At 31.8% G+C, this 10,100-nt stretch overlaps 1 protein-coding gene across 1 annotated transcript in view; it reads right to left on the reverse strand.

Moving 5' to 3' along the window:
• Positions 1-10,100, reverse strand: part of LOC125843977 (uncharacterized) — a 621,631-nt gene that overhangs the window by 53,244 nt on the left and 558,287 nt on the right. The gene's annotated exons all lie outside the window — the stretch shown is intronic.

Raw genomic sequence — 10,100 nt, forward strand, 5'->3', positions numbered from 1 at the left:
GTTCCATATTTACAATTTATCCCTTATGTTCTAAATACGATAGATCATTTATATTGAATAATGTGTTTATATATAAAACTTACATTTGCATTAAAAAATAATGATGAAAAGAATGAAGATCAAATATATATCTTCTTAATCAATCATATATATATAAAAGAGCCTTAGGCCCGCCTACGTGGCGCCACCACAAATCAGGATTCCTTTTTATTTTATTTATTTCCAAAACTAGCCTCTCCCTCCTCTCAGAAAATTTCACAACCATCACCACCATCTTACAAATTAAGCCTCCCTCAAATATTCCATATGTATAAATATTAGCCCCCCTTTGAACTTACTTAAGAAACTGATCGTCAGATTGGAATACTAGACCAAACTTAAGTTTAACCATTTAGTACCAAAATGAAATATTGGGCCAAACTATGTGAGTTAGCTGACTTAGATGCATATATAACAGTTATACCTTGAGAATTTTCTTTTTAATTTTGGAATTGTGACTGCTTCTCCGTTAATCCTATGTATACTGCATTGTTGCATGCATTAGTCTACTGTTTCTCGATAATCTTACTTTATACCTTTGCTGATTTGAGTTAATCATTTTTTTTGTGTAGGGGTGCTACAATGTATATTGAAGGTCAATGTCATTTATTAGAGCTTTGAATTGATATCTGAAGTACACATTGTTGGATTTTAAAAAGGTGTGAATGAAATATGAAGAGTTGTGACTTTCATGAAAAGTTGTGACTTTTATGAAAAGTTGCAAATTTTATGAAGAGTTACGACTTTTATGAAAAAATGTGAATTTTATAAAAGTTTGTGACCTTTCCGATAAGGCACAATAAGCATTTGTTCACATTATCCTTTGTTGTCAATAAATAGAGGAATTTCCTCTCATTTTAAAACAATGAAGATTCTGAATTTCTTTTTATTCTACACAATTAAATATTCGTGTACTTTTCTCCTATTGAGTGACTCGCTGACACCATTGTTTTTTTATCAATAAATTGATGAATAGAATCGTTCTATCCCAAGATGATCTATTCCTTTAAACCTTAGGTATTAGAGGGGAATAATTACCGTAAGGGGACACTATGCATTCAGTGGTGTCGCGCCCCATTTTTAGCAAACCAGGTTTTGATGCACGACCTAACAACTCTTTTGGGTTTTGTTTTGAATGAATGGCTGAGATTTGACTGAATTGGCGTCTTGAAATGAGAATGAGTCAAAATTGAAATCAGTAATGGCTATAATTGAAATGACAATTTGAATTGGAGTGAGTAGAATTGAAATGAATAAACTAGAATTGAAAGGAAATAGAACAGAATAGACTGAAATTTAAATAATTTGGAGCAAAATTAGGGTCTGTTTGCAAACCACCTGATAATTGGACTTGGTGTAATTACTAGGGTAGTAATTACCAGTCTAGTAATTACACAGTCCAACAATTACACTAACCTGTTTGGTTGCCACAGTGTAACTACACTGTAATTACACATGTCCTATTTGGATGTCACAATGTAATTACACATGTTCTGTTTGGATGCACAATTGCAATCATAATATTATATTAAATTTTAAAAAATAAAAATTAATTATTTAAAATTTACACTAAAATTTAAGAAACTATATAAATGATATTAAATATTTAAGATATATATTATTTTTTGAAAATATATTAATTAATTAACATATGTTCTTAACTAATATTATGAAAAAATAATTGATTTATATTTTTTCAAATTAATATATTTCAATTGAATTTATCATAAAAACTAAAAGTATAAAGTTTCTACGAACATCGTGAAATGCAAGTTTGATAAAAAGATTAATATATAAATAAAATGTCATAAATTATAAAATGTTTGACAAAAAGATAATCTATCAAGTCTAACTAAAAAATGACTTGCAATTTGAATTCAATATTACTAAAACAAATAAAACTGAAAATATAACATAAGTTATAAATTCAAAACAAAAAATTTAACATTATACTCTTATCGCAAATTTCAACATAGCATACATAAATATGATTTATTTTTATTTTTTAAAAAAAAGAATTAGATTTGAAAGTAAATCCTTGAGTTCTTGATGAAATTTGTTTGAATTCTTGTGGATTGTGTTGTTGGAGTTTTCTTGAGATTGATTCATGTTGTTAGTTGTGTTTTTCGAGTAGAATATGATGTATATTGAGGGTACAGATGATTCTAAGTGTTTGGAGAAAGAACCATTGAAATTTAGAGGGTTTAGAGATGAAAAAGGAGCAAGAAAAGTCTCCAAACACCTAGGATAGGGGTGAGGCATCACGCCAGCCAGCGCTCCCCAGGGCAATCTCTGAACTTTTCCCTTTTGCGCCCCGCGCCTCTCAGATCGCCAGGGACGCAGCCTTTCCCATTTCTTTCCCACCTTTTAGTACTTGTTTCTTAGCAATGTACCTATCTTTTCTAGTTGATTCCAACACTCTAAGGTACATCTAAACATCATGAAATCATCCATAAATATGAGATCATGAACCTTGAATCCATAATCCAATTCAAGGAAAGTTAAGATCAAACTCAAGAGAAGTAAGAGTAAGGTCGAGAGAAGTTCTTAAAGTTTTCCAAATGTTTTAACTTTGTTTTAAGACTTAAAGTTCAAGTTGAGTAAAGATTAAAGAGTAAAGTTTGAAGTTAATTTCTTCAAAAATATATGGGGACTATGTATTCCCAAAGAGTTTAAAATGTTTTCACATTTGAACAAGAAAGGAAACCTCGATTTCCAAAGAGCCTTCGGGCTAGTTTTCAGAAAAGAGTAATCGTTTTCTAAAAGAAGCAAGAGAGGAAACTTTGATTTCCAAGATAGCCTTTGAGCTAAGTTTTTGAGCACTAATCTCAAATCACAGGAAGAAGTATGTTTTAAACATAAGAGCTAATATCATATTTTTAGGAGTATGTATTGAGCACCGATATGGGGGAGAGTTCAGACAACTCACAGCTCCCATAAACCATGTAGCCATCATGGGTAGAAAAGGGTCATACTTTTTAGATGATTCCTTTAGTGCTTTTTAGCATAGACTAATGGATCCACTTAGTAGTTCAGGTTCTATACCCTCGGGAAAGTATAGGACGGCTCTGGCAGCGTGAGGCAAAACGTTGTATCATCACAGTAGCTCTTACGTGAAGGTTGTCGGTTAGAGAAACTCCCACAGAAGTAATTGTATTCTCAAATACACCATTTATTTGTATTTTTACATACATCTCAGAGTTATATGTATCTTTACATACACACAGAGTTGACATCATGTTTTAAAAAACTTTTTTTTATATTGCACTTGTTTTAAAATGCTTTATATTGAAATGAGTTCAGTTATGTTGAGTTGAGTTGAGCCAAGTAAGTTCTTCAGATTCCTTTCAAGCCTATGTTGTGTTTAGAATTCCAACTCGCATACTCGTACATTCAATGTACTGATGCCAGTTGGCCTGCATCTTATTATGATGCAGACACATGTAACTAGGATCGACATCCAGCACATCGTTGATCCAGTGAGCACTCCAGAGTCAGTTGGTGAGCCTTCTTGCATTCTGGAGGACTCCTTTTTATTGCTTTCAGTTATTTTATTAGTTCATTAGGATGTCGTGGGTTTTGTCCCGACATCCATCTCAGTTGTTTTAGAGGCTTCATAGACAGTCAGATATTAGTTCTTTAGTCTTTTCTTTGTCATTATCTTATGTTAAGACTTGAGTTTGCCTTAATGGCCAAGTTGAATGTTCCATTATAACATTCCAGTTTATTACATAAACTTGTCTTTGTTGAATTAAGTCTTCCGTTGAGTAGGTAAGCCAGGCCAAGGATTCGCTTGAGGCCAACCATGGTTCTCGAGTGCCAGTCCCGCCTAGGGTGTAGGCTCAGGGCGTGACAATTGGGTCATGGGTGGATGATTTTAAAATATATGTAGCTCACAAAAAATTTAACTCTCATAGGCCAATCTTTAGGAATATGCATCAACCAAGGGTATCTAATCGCGTCAAGATTATGAATATTTCTATTGATTTCTGATATCATGCTGAAATTAGAAATTTTTCCTCCTTTCATCCTAGATTGACAAATTTTAGCCCAAGTAATCTAGTGCTTGTTTCTGCCCCCTTCCTTGAAGGTCTACAGAAATCTAACAAACACTTTGTGTAGATCATGAATCACACATTTGGTGGAATCATTGCATATAGTTATTAGGGAAATTTTTCAAAATGTCAATATTTTAGCATTTAATGGAACCTCTTATCAATATTTTCAATATTTATTAAAAATGTCAATATTTTAGTTTTTTATTCTTCTGATTTATGTAAAAAAAAGTGTTTGTTTGATTTGAAAGAATACAATTATTTAATAATAGAGAGGAGAAAATCTGGATATAATATTTTTTTAAAAAAGAAACATATCACTTAAAATTCTCATCAGTTACAATTTCAAAAGCAATTGATTGTATTCATTCCAATATGTATGAATTATGATATGTGTATTTGTATTCATTGTGGCTTTCATGTTTGGATTTGTATAATGACATTTGTATTTCTTTATTAGTTTGTATTCATTCCAATAGGTATACCAAATTTATTTGTAGTTATTAAGAAACATATTTGTATCCATATACTTATGTATACTTGTTTTCATTCAGAAAAGATACAACATTGATTTGTATATTTTTCAAAAATGTATATTCTTTCTTAAAATTCCAACAAAATTTGTATTTCAGTCATCAAAACATACAAATTTACAATCAAAATTTGTATTTAAAAAAAAGTATTTCTTATCTGTTATGTATTCCAAAAATATATTGTATTCAAAGTTTAATTTATAGAACATCTACTAAATTAGATTCCAAATTATTTTGTATTCCAAGCATCCAACATACAAAAAAAAGTCAAAACAATTCAATGTTTGTATCCCAAACGGATTACAGATTAAAAAATGTATTTTTTAACTTTGAAATATGGCTGATGATTCTGTACTTGCATTTCCTTTGGATCCTTCTGAATGTGAGAAAGATGCAAAAATACATCAATTCCTTGAAAAGAAAACTAGAATTGTTGATGCCGTCCAGAAAGTGTCTTAGATGAGATATTGATCCGAAACTCCCAAATTGAATACCTCAGTGATTGTCTAACCTTTAAATCCAATATTCAGATAGTAACTTATGAAGATCTTCAGATCCAACATACAAAATACGATCCAGATCCAAATTCGAATCACTTTTTCAATAGGCATTTTCGAATCACTTCTAAACAAATTAAAGAACCAACAGTTAATGAATACCCTGATCGTTTTTGTATTTCATCGACAATCTCGAAGTTCAACGAAATCAATCCAATTCACTTCGAAATCTCAATCGATTATTTCAAAATTTCTTTCATAATGAAAACAATCGCAAATCAGTCAAATTCACTTTGACAATGGTTGAAAATCTTTTGAATGATTTCTGAGATTTATTAGAAAAAATGGAGGAATTTAATTTAGAAAAGGCAAGATTTAAGTTACTTGAAGATATGGAATAATGGAAGAAATTGTGAGAGAGAGAAAAAGAGAAAGGATAGAATTTGAGTAAAAAAATTAGAGAGAGAAAAGTGGGTAGTGGGGTCTTTGTTTTTAACTTTTACACGTAATGAATTTAAAAAATAGGGCAAATTTGAGAAATAAAAGGAAGGTAAATAAAGTATATTAGGATACACTTTCTTTGCTAAAAAATTGACATTTTGACATTTTTAATAATTATTTTAAAATGTAGATATTTTTAATAATCATGTTAGAGATTTTGACTAGTTAACTAATTTATCCTAGTTAATATATAGGGATACTCTGTAGAACATTGTTGATGAGAACAACTTTTCCTTCTAAAGATAATAATTTTCTTTCTAAGCTTGTAATTTATTATGTACGTTTTTCATCTAGGAAAACCTGGAAATTCTTATACCAGTTGAATATCTCTTTAAGAAGTCATATTACGCAACAACAAAAAAGGCAACTTTGTCTTTGTTAATCTTGTACCCTGATTGTCTTTCATAGACCTATAAAATTTTCATCAAAGACTTTATAGAGAATCTGTCAGCATTATAAAAAATCGTAGTGTCATCAGCATAGACCAAGTGAGTAATATTTTCACTCCACTTAGGTAGACAAAAACTCCTATAATATGGACAAGAGTATATGTTATTCAGAGCCCTTGAAAAAAACTTATCATTAGATAGAATGAATAATGAAGAGGATAAGGGATCCCCTTACTTGACCTCTTTAGTAGAGTAAAGAAAGCAGAAATTCGACATTAATCAACATAGAGTACCAATTATTAGCAACTAGTCTCCAAATGTTTTAAGAAAAATACATTATTAAAGTCCATTTTGTTAAGAACTTTCATCAAAAATCTTCAGCTGATCACTCTATCATATGTTCCTCTCATATCTAGTTTAAAGACTATATTAGCAATCTTACTCCTCTTTCTAATGTATCTATTATAATTTTCTATGCAGGTACGATATTCTCTATAATGTTCCTATCTTTGACAAATTCAAATTGATTAGTAGAGATATGATTTGACATCAATACCTCTAGCCTATCATGGATAAATCCTGAAATGACCTTATTTAGAAAATTATTAAGACTGATTGACCTTAAATCTGAAAAAAGAAGTCATATTATCTCTTTGAGGGATTAAGATCAGATTTGTATGAACAATTTACTCAAATTTTTATTTAATTTTTACCATTGAAATAATGGTTGGACACGTGATTTCATCTCAATAATTTACTAAAATTTTAATTTATTTTCTTATCAAAATTTAAAAACTCACTCATCTTCCATAACATTACCCACCCATGACCCAATTATAACTCAAACCCTATTTCTTAGTGACCAAAATAATTATACCAATACCACCAATGTAGGACCCTAGAAGTCTACTCTATCTTGTTTTTCTACTATTATCTTATTTTTTAAACACTATTCTTAATTACTGAAGAAATTACATTAATTAAATAAATTTATAATTAATTAATTAAATGACAGTTTCAAATCCATGCAAACTCTCAAATTCGACAACTTTCACATGTTCTCCGGTGCCGGTGGAAATTTAAGGTCGAACTCAATACAATCATCATTATCTATAAAATCGATCACTGAGGAAAAATCCGACTCGTCGGTGCTTGAAACAACAACACTATTTCCGTCAATGCACATTGTCATCTCCTTACGATAATTTGTTTCGCGATGATTTATTTCATATCATTGAAAACAATCCAAAAAATAAAATTGATTCAACGGTAGAACACCTCCAGCAATCGGAGAAAGATGAAATTAAGAACTTTGTAATAAAATATTACCTACACCGTTGGTAAGCATACCAATGGAGGAGGATGAGTTGTTGATGCTTTCGAGGCTTAGATCAAAAGGCAACGGTTCTTCAACCGCCAGCACCGTATTTGATGACTCAACAGTACTATTCTGACTTAGAGGCTAATTCACCGGCGGCACCGAAATAAAAAAATTCATCTTCACTTTCTCCACCAACCTATTTACCTACTCCAATTAAGTTTTGGGGAGAAAAATAAAGACAAATTTATTGATTTCGTTGTTGTCGGTGAATTGACCTCCAAGTTAGAAAGAATGGCATTATTGAATCATTGAATGTGGTGCTCACAGTTGAATCCCCGTCGCCCTTTGATCTAAGCATCAGCAGCTCATCCTCCTCCGTTGATATGCTTACCAATTGTGTAGGTAACTTTTTGTTTCAAAGTCCTCAATTTCATCTTAATTTCTCCGATTACTGAGGTGTTCTTCCATTGAATTGGTTGTGTTTTTTGGAAATTCTTTTCAACGATATAAAATTAATCATCAAGAAATAAATTATCATAAGGAGATAACAGTATTCATCAATGAAGATGGTTGTGTTGTTCCCGGCATCGAAGTGTCAGATTCTTCCTCAGTGATCGATTTTATGGGTAATAATAAGCGCATTGAGTTCGACCTTAATTTTTCACTAGCAACGGAGAACATGTGAAAATTGTCGAATAAGAGAGTTTGCAAGGGTTTAGAACTACCCTTTAATTAATTAGTTGTAATCTTGTTTAATTAATGTAATGTCTCTTCTAATTTTCAGTAATTAGGAATACAGTTAAAAGGAAAATAAGATAACAATAGGAAAATCTAGGGAAAACTACACAAATTAGACCCATTAAGTAAAGTATTTATCCAAATTAGACTCAACCCAAATTATTTATCCTGATTGGATTCACGGCCCAAACTATTTACGCGACTGCCCCCTTGTTCTATTCACTATACCACTACTTTTTCATCCTTGATTCCACCGGTGTATATATATACTCTGATGGTATCAAATAGTAATTGAGCAGACTTTTTACTGAAACATTGTCTCTTCCTCCTTGATGTCATCAGAGTAAATAGATATATACTCTAATGGTATCAAAGAATAACTGAGTAATGTTTTCACCAAAGCATTGTTTCTTACTCTTTGATACCATCACAGTATTTATATACATTGATGGTATCAAGCAATAAACACGAATTAGTAGTTAAGAATGGGGGTATGAAAGTAAATGGGTAGCCACCTGTAGATAGTTTCTCTTTTGGGATACAAGTGTTCTTTTCCCAAAAATCTAAGTAGAAGAAAAAGATAGCGCGCACTCCTGAGTTCGACGACAGAGGTATTGGATTTTGGATCACCAATAAGGTTTGGGTCATAATTGGGTCATGGGTGGATGACTTTAAAATATATGTAGCTCTCAAAGAATTTAACTCTCATTAGCCAATCTTTAGGAATATACCTCAACCAAGGGTATTTAATCACGTCGAGATTATGAATATTTCTATTGATTTCTGATATCATGCTGAAATTAGAGATTTCTCCTCCATATTTTACTTTGTTTCTCCCTTTACTAATTTTTCAGATTATAAAATCGGGGATAATATTTAACAAAGATCTCAATTTAGATGTACAATTTACATTTCATCATTTAAAAATAATGTCCTTTACTTGCAAGAAAGGCCCCTACACACCAGTTACACTAGCAAACATTTCCCATAAAAACTTTGCTTTAGGACAAGAGATAAAGAAATGGTCCCGTAATTCATTTACATTAAGGTCCCTTGTTCTATTCACTATACCATAACTTTTTCATCCTTGATACCACCGGAGTATATATAAACTCTGATGGTATCTATATACTTTAATGGTATCAAATAGTAATTGAGCAGACTTTTTACAGTAAATAGATATAAACTCTAATGGTATCAAAGAGTAACTGAGTAATGTCTTCACCAAAGCATTGTCTCTTCCTCTTTGATACCATCACAGTATATATATATATACATTGATGGTATCAAGCAATAAACACGAATTAGTAGTTAAGAATGGAGGTATGAAAGCAAATGGGTAGCCATCTGTAGATAGTTTCTCTTTTTGGGATACAAGTGTTTTTTTCCTAAAACTCTAAGTAGAAGAAGAAGATAGAGCGGACTCCTAAGTTCGACGACGGTGGTATTGGATTTTGGGTCACCAATAAGGTTTGGGTCATGGGTGGATGATTTTATGAAAATGGGTTTTTCTTAATTTTTGGTAAAAAATATTAATAAAATGTCTGGTAAATTATAGAGATGAAGTCACGTGTACAGGCATTAGTTTTAAGGAATTACGCATGCCAAAATATTGATGGTAAGGATATATACAATCTTAAAGTATAACGAAGGATATCTGCATAACATGTTGTAGCGAGAGCTCTTATTCTAACATAAGTAGTACTATCAACTCCAATTATAGGAGCGAGAATGTCATCACCAATCACCACCAAATATTGCATTAAGAACTTCTATTGCATCAACGGTGAAAATGGAGAGGTTTGCTTCCTTAACTCAATTAGTAGGATTCCTGCTGCTCATTCTTTCCCCCACATTATGGCTGGCAATGGGATCGGAACCGGGACTATCAGACCGGAACGGACCGGAACCGGGCACCACGGGTCGGAATCGGGACGGACCGGAATCGGTAATTTCGGAAAAAAATCAGTGTATCCGTCCCGAACCGGACCGGAAATCGGGTCCCAACTGTTATAATTAAAAAAAAA

The sequence above is a fragment of the Solanum stenotomum genome, chromosome 11, assembly GCF_019186545.1.
Source record: "Solanum stenotomum isolate F172 chromosome 11, ASM1918654v1, whole genome shotgun sequence".
Classification (NCBI taxonomy): Eukaryota; Viridiplantae; Streptophyta; class Magnoliopsida; order Solanales; family Solanaceae; genus Solanum; species Solanum stenotomum.